The 10000-nt window shown below is 40.7% G+C and overlaps 1 protein-coding gene across 1 annotated transcript in view; it reads right to left on the reverse strand.

Annotated features, from left to right (window-relative positions):
• SLC7A5 (solute carrier family 7 member 5) overlaps window positions 1–10000 on the reverse strand; it is a 445177-nt gene that overhangs the window by 339655 nt on the left and 95522 nt on the right. The gene's annotated exons all lie outside the window — the stretch shown is intronic.

Below are 10000 nucleotides of genomic sequence, written 5' to 3' on the forward strand. Positions count from 1 at the left end.
CTTTTGTATTAATTTAATTGGTCTAGTTTATATATTTTTGTACCGTCAGCAGTATCACCAGTATATAAGCTTATGCATTCCTTTGTTCTGGGAGTCTCCCTGTGCTTGGCATCATTTAATGATTGGATGCCAGAGGCGAAAGAAAGAGAAAAGGATTTGGTTATTAGTAGTTTAAAAGATAATCAGCAGAAATTAAAAGAGCAGTTGAGGGAATTACAACATACTGCTAGTAATTTAGATGTAGTAAACGGTAAATGTTTGAAGGACCCACCCTTTAAGGGGCTTTATCCTGTAAAGGAATTAGCTAAACTGCAGATAACTGAATCGTCAGAAGACGATAATGCCTGGCTCCCCCCATCACCGATTGCACCCCCTCAGTATCAGCCCCCCCCTCACTCAACAAGGAGCGGAAGTACAGCAGCCAGATTCCATCACTAAAGATTCCACCCTTAGAGAAAGAGAACAAGCTGCGGACAGTCACTCTAGTGAATCTGATCCAGAAACGAGCGATAGACAAAAGGGACCAAAAACTCGTAGCAAGACTCAAAGAAGCAAAAGCTGTAATGTATTTTAGAGCTAAACCCTATTATAAAGGTAAAGAGAAGCGACACTTACACCGACGGAGGCATTCTGGCCAATTCCCCGCTATAATTGACAGTGGGAATGGGTATTTTGGCCAGATAAATTTAATCCAGATTCAGGATCGGAGTCGTCAGACGACGACACATTGTTAACCTTTGAGGGAGGTACCTAACCCAGCCCATGCTAGAACTGCACAGGAACCACCGACCATTGTAGTACTTAGGGCGTGGTCGGCGGTTGATTTTCAAGCCATTACCAAATCGTTACCGCCTATTCGTACAAATACAGCTAAGTTCCAGCATGTGCTGGTGGGACATAATTGTTTACAAAATCCTACAATAGAAGAAGTCAGGGCAGTTCTTCAGTACACCATACCGGCTGATCTGATGAAACGGATTTGGGACCATGCTAATGTCCCTACTCAGATTCCAAAACCTGATGCACAAGGAGATAATGGGTTTGAAGCGGTCAGACAGCGAATAGTAGATGCTATTACAGTGTTAGTTCCACCCACACCCAACTTGTCCAAAATTAAGTCAGTTCTTCGAAAAGAAGACAAACCTGTGGATGAGTATTTAAATCATCTCACTGAAGCCTTTGAGGCTTACTCTGGTTACCCAGAACCCAAGGAAGGGCCGGCACAGAGCAGATTGTTGGCTGCTTTCGTAGATGGGTTACGCCCACAAGTACAGGATAAGCTAAAAGAAGTATGTTTAAACTGGCCTAGTCTTGGATTGCATGAATTAGTCACGCAAGTACAATACCTCTCCGACCACTTAGCACAGGAAAAAAAGGATTTACAGGAAAAAATTGGTTAAAGTGCAGATTCAGATGTGTACTGCCTTCGGGCAGTGTGGATGGGGAGGACAGGGAAGAGGGAGAGGTGGACGCCAAGGGTCTGGAAACCAAAATAGACAAAACTGGCAGGAAAATCGATCAGCCCCACCCCAAAGCTATAATAATCAGACTGTTTCAATTGTGGTCAAGTAGGCCATTGGAGAAATAAATGTCTGTATCTGGCTGAGCAACCTGCCCCACCCACTGATGTCACCTCAGTGGAATTCTAATTGGAATCCATCCAATCAGCAGCCATCACAATGAAGGTTCCCTGAACACAGACAACAGCAGTTGTGCCCCTTCATCCCTGTGGATCAAGATGGACCACATGTTATGTTACTTGCCAAAAATAAACCGTACCCATTTTTGATTGACACTGGAGCTACCAAATCTATATTAGCTGGCGAAGCAGCAATAAATGTCCCCCTCTCCAACAACATAACTAGAGGGGTAGGCGTTTCTGGCATTCCTATTGAATATTCTGAAACCGTCCCAGTAACTTTGGGACCTTTACAAGACAATCATGCATTTTTAGTAGGGCCCTCAGCACCACTGAATTTATTGGGAAGAGATTTGCTCTGTAAGATGGGAGCAATCATCTTCTGCACAGCTGAAGGAGTATATTTACAAGTACCTTCAGATAAACAAGTTTGTATTTTGGCCACTTTAGATGAAAATGTCACTCTGCAAACAATGTGTATGCAGTCTGACCTTGAGAAGAATAAGCACCTAAATTCATTACCCTCTCATCTATGGACTACTCATGATAATGATGTTGGGTTTCGGATTTCAGCCACTCCTGTAAAAATAATTGTTAAACCCAGAGCAAAGTTACCTCAGGTACCACAGTACTCTTTGACGGTAGAGGCCACATCTGGTATCGCCCCCGTCATTTCTGCCTTGGTACAACAAGGAATTATAGTACCTACAAGTCCATATAATATTCCAATTCTACCAATAAAGAAACCTGGTAAACAAGCTTACAGATTTGCGCAGGACTTGCGAGAAGTCAATAAAGCTGTCTTGCCTGTTTTTCCAATCGTACCAAACCCAGCTATGATTTTAAGCTGCATTCTACCTACAGCACTTTTTTTTACGGTTATAGATATCTCATCAGCTTTTTTCTCTATCCCAGTACATCCAGATAGTCGGTATTTGTTTGCATTCACTTATAAAGGCCAACAGTATACTTGGACCAGACTACCCCAAGGATATGTAGAATCTATTTTCTAGAGAGATGCACAGAAAACTGCAGGATTTACAGTTACCGCCACGTTCAGTATTGGTCCAAAATGTAGATGACATTCTTATAGCTTCGCAAGAATCTTGTATTGAGGACTCACTTTAAGTTTTTAGCCAAACGAGGTTTTAAGGTAAATAAATCTAAAACTGTAGTTCAGTCAAGAAAAGGTACAATACCTGGGACACATCATTTCTATGGGTTCACGTCAAATACTTCCAAGTAGAATTACCTCCATCCAGACTGCCCCCTGCCCTGTAACTCGGAGACAACTCAGGGGATTCTTTGGCCTAGCAGGTTATTGTAGACAGTGGGTGCCCAATTTTTCAGAAATTTCAGCCCCTCTGTTACAGCTTCTAAAAAAGAAGGTTACAGACCCTCTACCTTGATCCTCTGAACATGAAAACGCCTTTCAGGCTATTAAAACAGCACTAGTAAACCCACCTGCTCTGGGGCTCCCAGATTATTCTAAACCCTTTGTTTTCTTCTGTTGTGAAAGAAATAAACTACCCTGGGCCTGCTGGTGCAAGCGCGAACGGGAGGCTATTGACCTATAGCATATTACTGCACTCCGCTAGACCCTGTTGCTTCTGGCTATCCACCCTGTTGCCGAGCAGTGGCAGCCACTGCTGTTTTGATCGATATGGCCGCACCATTGACATTAGGACATAACACTATACTAGCAGTGCCTCATGCGGTGCAAGCGTTACTTTTAAAAAAGAAAACACAGTATCTTTCTAATGCTCGTCTCACTAAATATGAGTTAAGTTTATTAACTAATCCCGCTGTTCAAATTACACATTGCTCATCACTAAACCCTGCTTCATTAATTCCAGCCAGTGACGAGGGTGAACCACATGACTGCGTGCTTGCAGTTAACACTGTTCTTTCTCCTAGGTTGGATTTGCAAGATGTTCCTTTGCTTAATCCTGATTTAGTTCTTTTTGTAGATGGATCCTGTTTACGAAATAATCTTGGCGAACTCCAGGCTGCATGGTCAGTCTGCTCGCCATCTGCAGTTTTACAAACTGGACAATTACCACCTGGCACGTCCGCACAAGCTGCGGAATTAATGGCACTTTCACATGCATGTAAAATGGCCAAAGACAGATCTGTTACTATTTATACTGATTCACGTTACCCCCATGGTGTTGTTCATGATTTTGGTACCTTATGGAAGGAAAGGGGTTTTTTGACATCCTCTGGGGCACCAATTAAAAATTACCTGTATATTGATCACCTCTTACAGGATTTATTATTACTTTCCAAAATTGCTGTTGTCAAGTGTGCAGCTCACCAGTCCAACAACTCCCTAGTAGCTAAGGGAAATAATTTGGCTGACTGGGCTGCCAAGCAGGCTGCTCTTTCACATGCTGTTCAGGGACAATTTCTGCAGCCTATCTTACAAACGGTTACTTTTGACACTACTGTTTTGAAAGCTTTACAAAGTGAAGCATCGAAATCAGAAAGAAAAACATGGCTGGCCCACAGTTGTTTCCAACGCTCTGATTCAATTTGGCAACATCCTGATGGCAGATTAATTTGCCCTATATCTATGTTAAATTCTCTTATAAAAGCATATCATTTGCCAGCTCATGTCGGGGTACAAGCATTAATCAAACAAATCCAGAAAAATTTGTTTGCCCCAGGACTTTCTGCTTCTGTGCAACATTTATTGAGCATGTGCTCCATTTGTTTACAGCATAACATTTCAAAGGGCACTCTGGCTCCTGCTCAACCAGTGTCAAAACTAATGGGACCATTTTGTGCTTTATAGTGGGACTTTACTGAACTCCCACCTTGTACTCGTTTTAAATATGTTTTGACTATTGTTGATATTTTTTCGGGCTGGTTAGAAGCCTACCCGTGTGCTAAAAATGATGCTATTTCAGTTGCAAAAAAATTGTGTTACAAACTGATACCTCATTTTGGTGTTCCTTGTCAAATATACTCTGACCGTGGAACGCATTTTACTGCTAAGTTAGTTGAATAATTGTGTACAATGCTAGGCATAACTTTGAAATTTCATTGTCCGTATAGACCACAGGCATCAGGTATTATTGAACACATGAACCAGACCTTGAAAACCAGACTTGCTAAAGTCACTTCAGAAACAGGTCTAACTTGGGTGCAGGCCTTACCACTAACCTTACTTTTTATGCAGTCACAACCACATCCTACTAAGGGTCTTTCTCCACATGAAATTCTCATGGGTCGCCCTTTGCGGATGCCCATGACACCACCACCAGCCTTTTCTGAATATGATGCATTTGATAATGATATTCTTTTGTACTGCAAATCTCTTGTTTCTTTCTTACAGTATCACCACTGACAAGTAGCAGCCACTCAACATCTTCCAGATCCTTTTCTGTCATCCGCCCTACAACCAGGGGATTGGGTTTACGTTAAGTTCTTCTCTCGAAAAACAGCGCTCCAGCCGCGCTGGAAGGGGCCCTTCCTGGTCCTTCTGACAATTTCATCTGCTGTGTGACTGCAAGGATCTCCAACTTGAATCCGCATATCACACGCCAAAAAAGTTGTGCAGTCTGAAGAACAACCACCTTTACCTTTTTCAACTCCAGATTCTCCTCCCATTGCTACTCATACTCGAAGTAGAACTGGTCCAGTACCTGACTATGCTTAACATTTACCCTTTTGGAAAACTTGAAACTACTGACACTACGCAGACTCAACAACCATTTCCACAAAAATATTGGACAGTCATTTTGATGGTCATTCTTGTTGTACTGTTATTTTTAACATGGTCATTTTTATTTCTTGCTCCATCGACGCATCACACCAAGCGAGCTATTTGGCATCCGCCTTTCAACACCTATCAAGCTATTAAATTTGCCTATGCATCATCCCTCAATGTCTCTGACGGTTGGATCTGTACTGCTTTACCTAATGTTCACGGGGGATTGATGCTAAGTACAGTCCCTTCAGGGACTAATGAAACCTGGATGAATCTGATCTATGACACTTCAGATGTCCCTTCAAAAGACAGGATAGCATTACATCTGTTTAACCGTCGAAATGTAACTGCGGGTTTTCAGAAATTTGGTAAAGTCAAGGTAGGATGGATTTTTGTAATGTGACAGTTCCCTACAGGTGTAACAATAACTCCTCCTACTGTAACACAACCTAGGATTCATTTTGTGAACTGGTGCATAAAACATACGAAGAGGTAAGAAATAATTCCATTCTATACCAACAGCTGGGATTGATCAATAAGAAGGTGTTTCATTCTGAACAAGGTTAAATAAATAGTAGTATCACCACTAAGGTGGAAAATTGCTACTTTGTGTGTGGTAGAAGAGCCTATAAATGGCTACCAGGAAACTGGTCTGGTAGCTGTTTCTTAGGTTATTTAGTCCAGGCCATTCAACATACATCTGCTTTACCTCAAGGAAAAATTCGGAATGTTCGAGAGGTCAAAAAGCCTGCCAATCCAGTAGGCCAAATTGACGCTTCCTGGATTTATCATGCTTTAGCTCATGCTGGCACCAAAGGACTATCTCATATGGACTTGGGTGATGACGTCATATCGTGGGCTGGTATAATTCCAGCATACGGAGCAGTGAAATAAATTTGGGAACAGAGAAAACGGTCTAAATTGCTTGAAGTATTTAGCCTTCTGCTTTAGAACTAGTGACTGATGAACTGACTGCCATGAGAGCTGTAGTCATTCAAAACCGTATGGCTCTCGATTTCACCCTAGCGGCGAAAGGTGGAACTTGCGCTTTGATCCAGGAGGAGTGTTCTATGTTTATTCCTGACAATCAGCACGAAATCTGAAAGTCATCTCGAACTCAGAGAGTCTCCGAACTCTCTAAGACCAAGGAGGCCGATAACTCAACGTGGGCATGGTTAACCAACCTGTTCTCAGGTTGGGGAGGTGGACTAAAGTTATTTTATTAATCGCAGTATTAGCTCTTATTGCTTTTCTTGTTGTGTTTTTAATCAAAGCATTGATTTTGAAAATAATGTCTTTTAAGACTACTAATAAGTGGTAAAGATTTATATGCCTGCAGTTATGAATATGGATAGTGAAATAAAAATATATGACAATGTTGAAGGAACCAGCCACATGGTTATGTTAGATTTATGGCAAATGTATGATCGACTAAATGGTGATGCTTACACAGCATCAAATGGGGGATTGTAGAATATGAATGGCCAAAGTATGTGCTTAAGGAAATTGAGTATGTGACAATCTGTATGCATTGAGATGAACCTTGTACTGTGAACTCCGAGTAGTGGAAAGCACTGAAGAACAGGAGCCTGCTTGAAAGCAGGAAATGTGCCTTATATGGAAGTGTATCCGATTTTCTCTCTCTGCCTAGAGATGTAGTAATGTGAACTGCTTTAAGCCTATGGGTAAACCATTGATTGGTTAATTGTCTTTTGTATTAATTTAATTGGTCTAGTTTACATTTTTGTACTGTCAGCAGTATCACCAGTATATAAGCTTATGCATTCCTTTGTTCGGGGAGTCTCCCTGGTACTTTCCATAAGGCTCCCACACGTGTGTAATAAATACCACTGAAAGAGAGGAAGAAGTGTCTTGTCTTCATTTAAGGTAAAAATGTTAATGCAACAAGCCAAAAAGTTCAACCTTGGTCTCAGACCATAACACATTTTCCCACATGCTTTTGGGAGACTTTATGCATTGTTTTGCAAATTTTAGCCAGACCGGTTTGTTTTTCTGTGCAAGAAAAGGATTCCGTCTTGCAACCCTACCCTATAACCCAGACATATGGAGAATATGGGAGATGGCTGTCACATGTACTACACAACCAGTACTTGGCAAAAACTCCTGCAGCACCTTCAGTGTTGCTGTAGGTATCTTGGCAGCTTCCATGAACTGTTTTTGTCTGGTATTTTAATCAATTTTAGAAGGACATCCAGTTATTTGCAACATCACTGTTGTCTCATATTTTCTCCACTTTTTGATGACTTTCTTTACTGTGTTTCATGGCATATCCAATGCTGTGGAAATTTATTTCTACTCTTTGCCTGACGGATACCTTTCAACAATGAGAGCTCTTTGATGCTTTGTAAGCTCTCTGCAAACCATGGCTTTTGCTGTAGCAGACAACTGAGTAAATGTCAGGAAAATCCTACTAGGACTGCTGAACTTTATTTGGGGTTAATCAGAGTCTCTTTAATTGATGGCAGGTGTGTACTCAAGACTGAATGCTGTAATTAAATCAAAAGGCATTTCATCAAAGTATTAGTTTAAGGGCATGCACGCGTATGCAACCAGCTTATTGTATGTTTTTTACTTTTTATATTTTTCCCCCCAACAGATTTGTTTATTTTTCAAATGAGCACTGTATATATATATATATATATATATATATATATATATATATATATAAATATATATAAAAGATGGGTGTGTTTTAATAAATACCCAGCTCTTTAAACATTAGAGACTGTCCAGATGCTCAAAGAAAAAATGAAGTTGCAAAAATCCAGGGCCTAGGAGGGAAAGCCAACCAACCACCACCCACTCCCTCTCAAAAAAGGAACTTCAGTAAGCATTAACCAGTACAAGTAATGGTAGACTACTCTGCTTATTGGTTTAAGTGATGTGGTCAAAAAAATATCCTACCTTTGCACTACATAGGTAGCGCACATACATTTTTGCAGCACTGGGAAAGGTGTCTGGCAGCTGATTTTCCTGGAAGAAAATTTTATATCAGTGCTTTCCCTATAATCGTGCCACTGAGCTCTTTAGCTTCAGTGACATCAGGGGAGAGAAAGCGTGAAATGCATTCATAGAATTTAATGGCCGCACTGCCACTCATGTGCAGAAGTGTACCCATTAATGTCTATGGATGGGGTGCTTGCTCTGCCTACAGTGACATCAGGATGGACCACATTACATTTATTTGGGCCATGGTTTAAAAAATTAATGAAGCATTTTTTTTTTAAAAAATGGCCTAAATACTAAATTAGAACAAGGCAAATGCATCATGGCACTAGCCTCACTAGATGCTGCAGTGCACCTGCGATCATGACAAAATCTCTGTTTGAATTTTGTTATCTAAAATAAACATAAGAGTTGCCCTGTTCCACCACCAGACACAGACATGTACCCTACACTCACACACATTTACATACATGCATGGACAGAAACACACAAAGGCATAAACCTCATTGTTTCTCCATCTTCCAGCCAGGGTATGCTGGGAATCTGCGTGTCACTCTTCGTGTGCCACCATATATATTTTTATTACAAATAAGGTCATCTCAACAACCTTATTTGCACAAATTGCACTGGGATTCGGTAATATAAGTGTGACTACATATTATGTGCTTATTCTGTTTAGTTACGGTCCCACTTTCATACTAGAGATAAAGTTAGAGCAAAAACAACATCACAAAAACAATAAAGGGGTAAGCGATAATTCGTTTACCTATAGTGCTGAGGGAGCAAATAGACAGCCTACTATTTGTTTGTACAAATTTCATTGAGGATGAATAATAAAAGTGTGACCATTACGAAACAGAATAAGCACATATCCTTATTCCGTTTATTATGGGCACACTTACCATCCTATGACTATAGTTTCTTAGATTATGTTTTCCCTACAACTAATGGGCCCCCCCCCCCAGTCCTCCACTGAAAATGGGTTACCCACCCAGTCGCACTGTCCCAGTAAACAAACAAAATAAAATAAAAATAAACAAATAAAAGCTCAGTTTGAGTAGCAAAAGTCAAAACACAGCAAAAATTAACAAAAATAAGGTATAAAGGCAAGTTCCAGGAACAAAAAAGCATTTGGAATTAAGTACCTGAAGAAAATGAGTCTGATCTGTGACCCTGCTAAGAAACAGTAAACACGGATCCATCCCAGTCAGCTTCAGTTAGTCTTCAATCCTTATACACTACTCAGATTCTCCACAGTCCTTGTAAAGTGGAGTTTAGCTGGCAACATTTATAGGCTCGCTAACTTAGCTAAGCACACTGCATCAAGGGAAATGTAGTCCTACTCCACTGTACCTGCTCCCATCATTAAAGCTTTGGAGCATAGCAGGACTACAGTTTCTCAGATGCATTATGCTTACAGAGCTGTATCATGGTCAAATGGGGCCAAAGGCAGGATAATGCTGGGGGTCCCTCATCCCCCCCCCCCACAGTCATACCAATATCCCATTATCTGGCTATCATTCCCCAATTGCCATAAATACTGTTAAAGTCTATCATTTTTATCTTTATTTTTACAGTGATCACAGAGATTTGGATTTAATTTAAACATTTTTATTAATAAAAGTTTTACAGTAAAATCAGTGACATCCATTTACTAAACAAAACACTCTCACATTGAA

Source organism: Protopterus annectens, chromosome 8.part0, assembly GCF_019279795.1.
Source record: "Protopterus annectens isolate FY-2018-M chromosome 8.part0, PAN1.0, whole genome shotgun sequence".
NCBI lineage: Eukaryota > Metazoa > Chordata > Ceratodontiformes > Protopteridae > Protopterus > Protopterus annectens.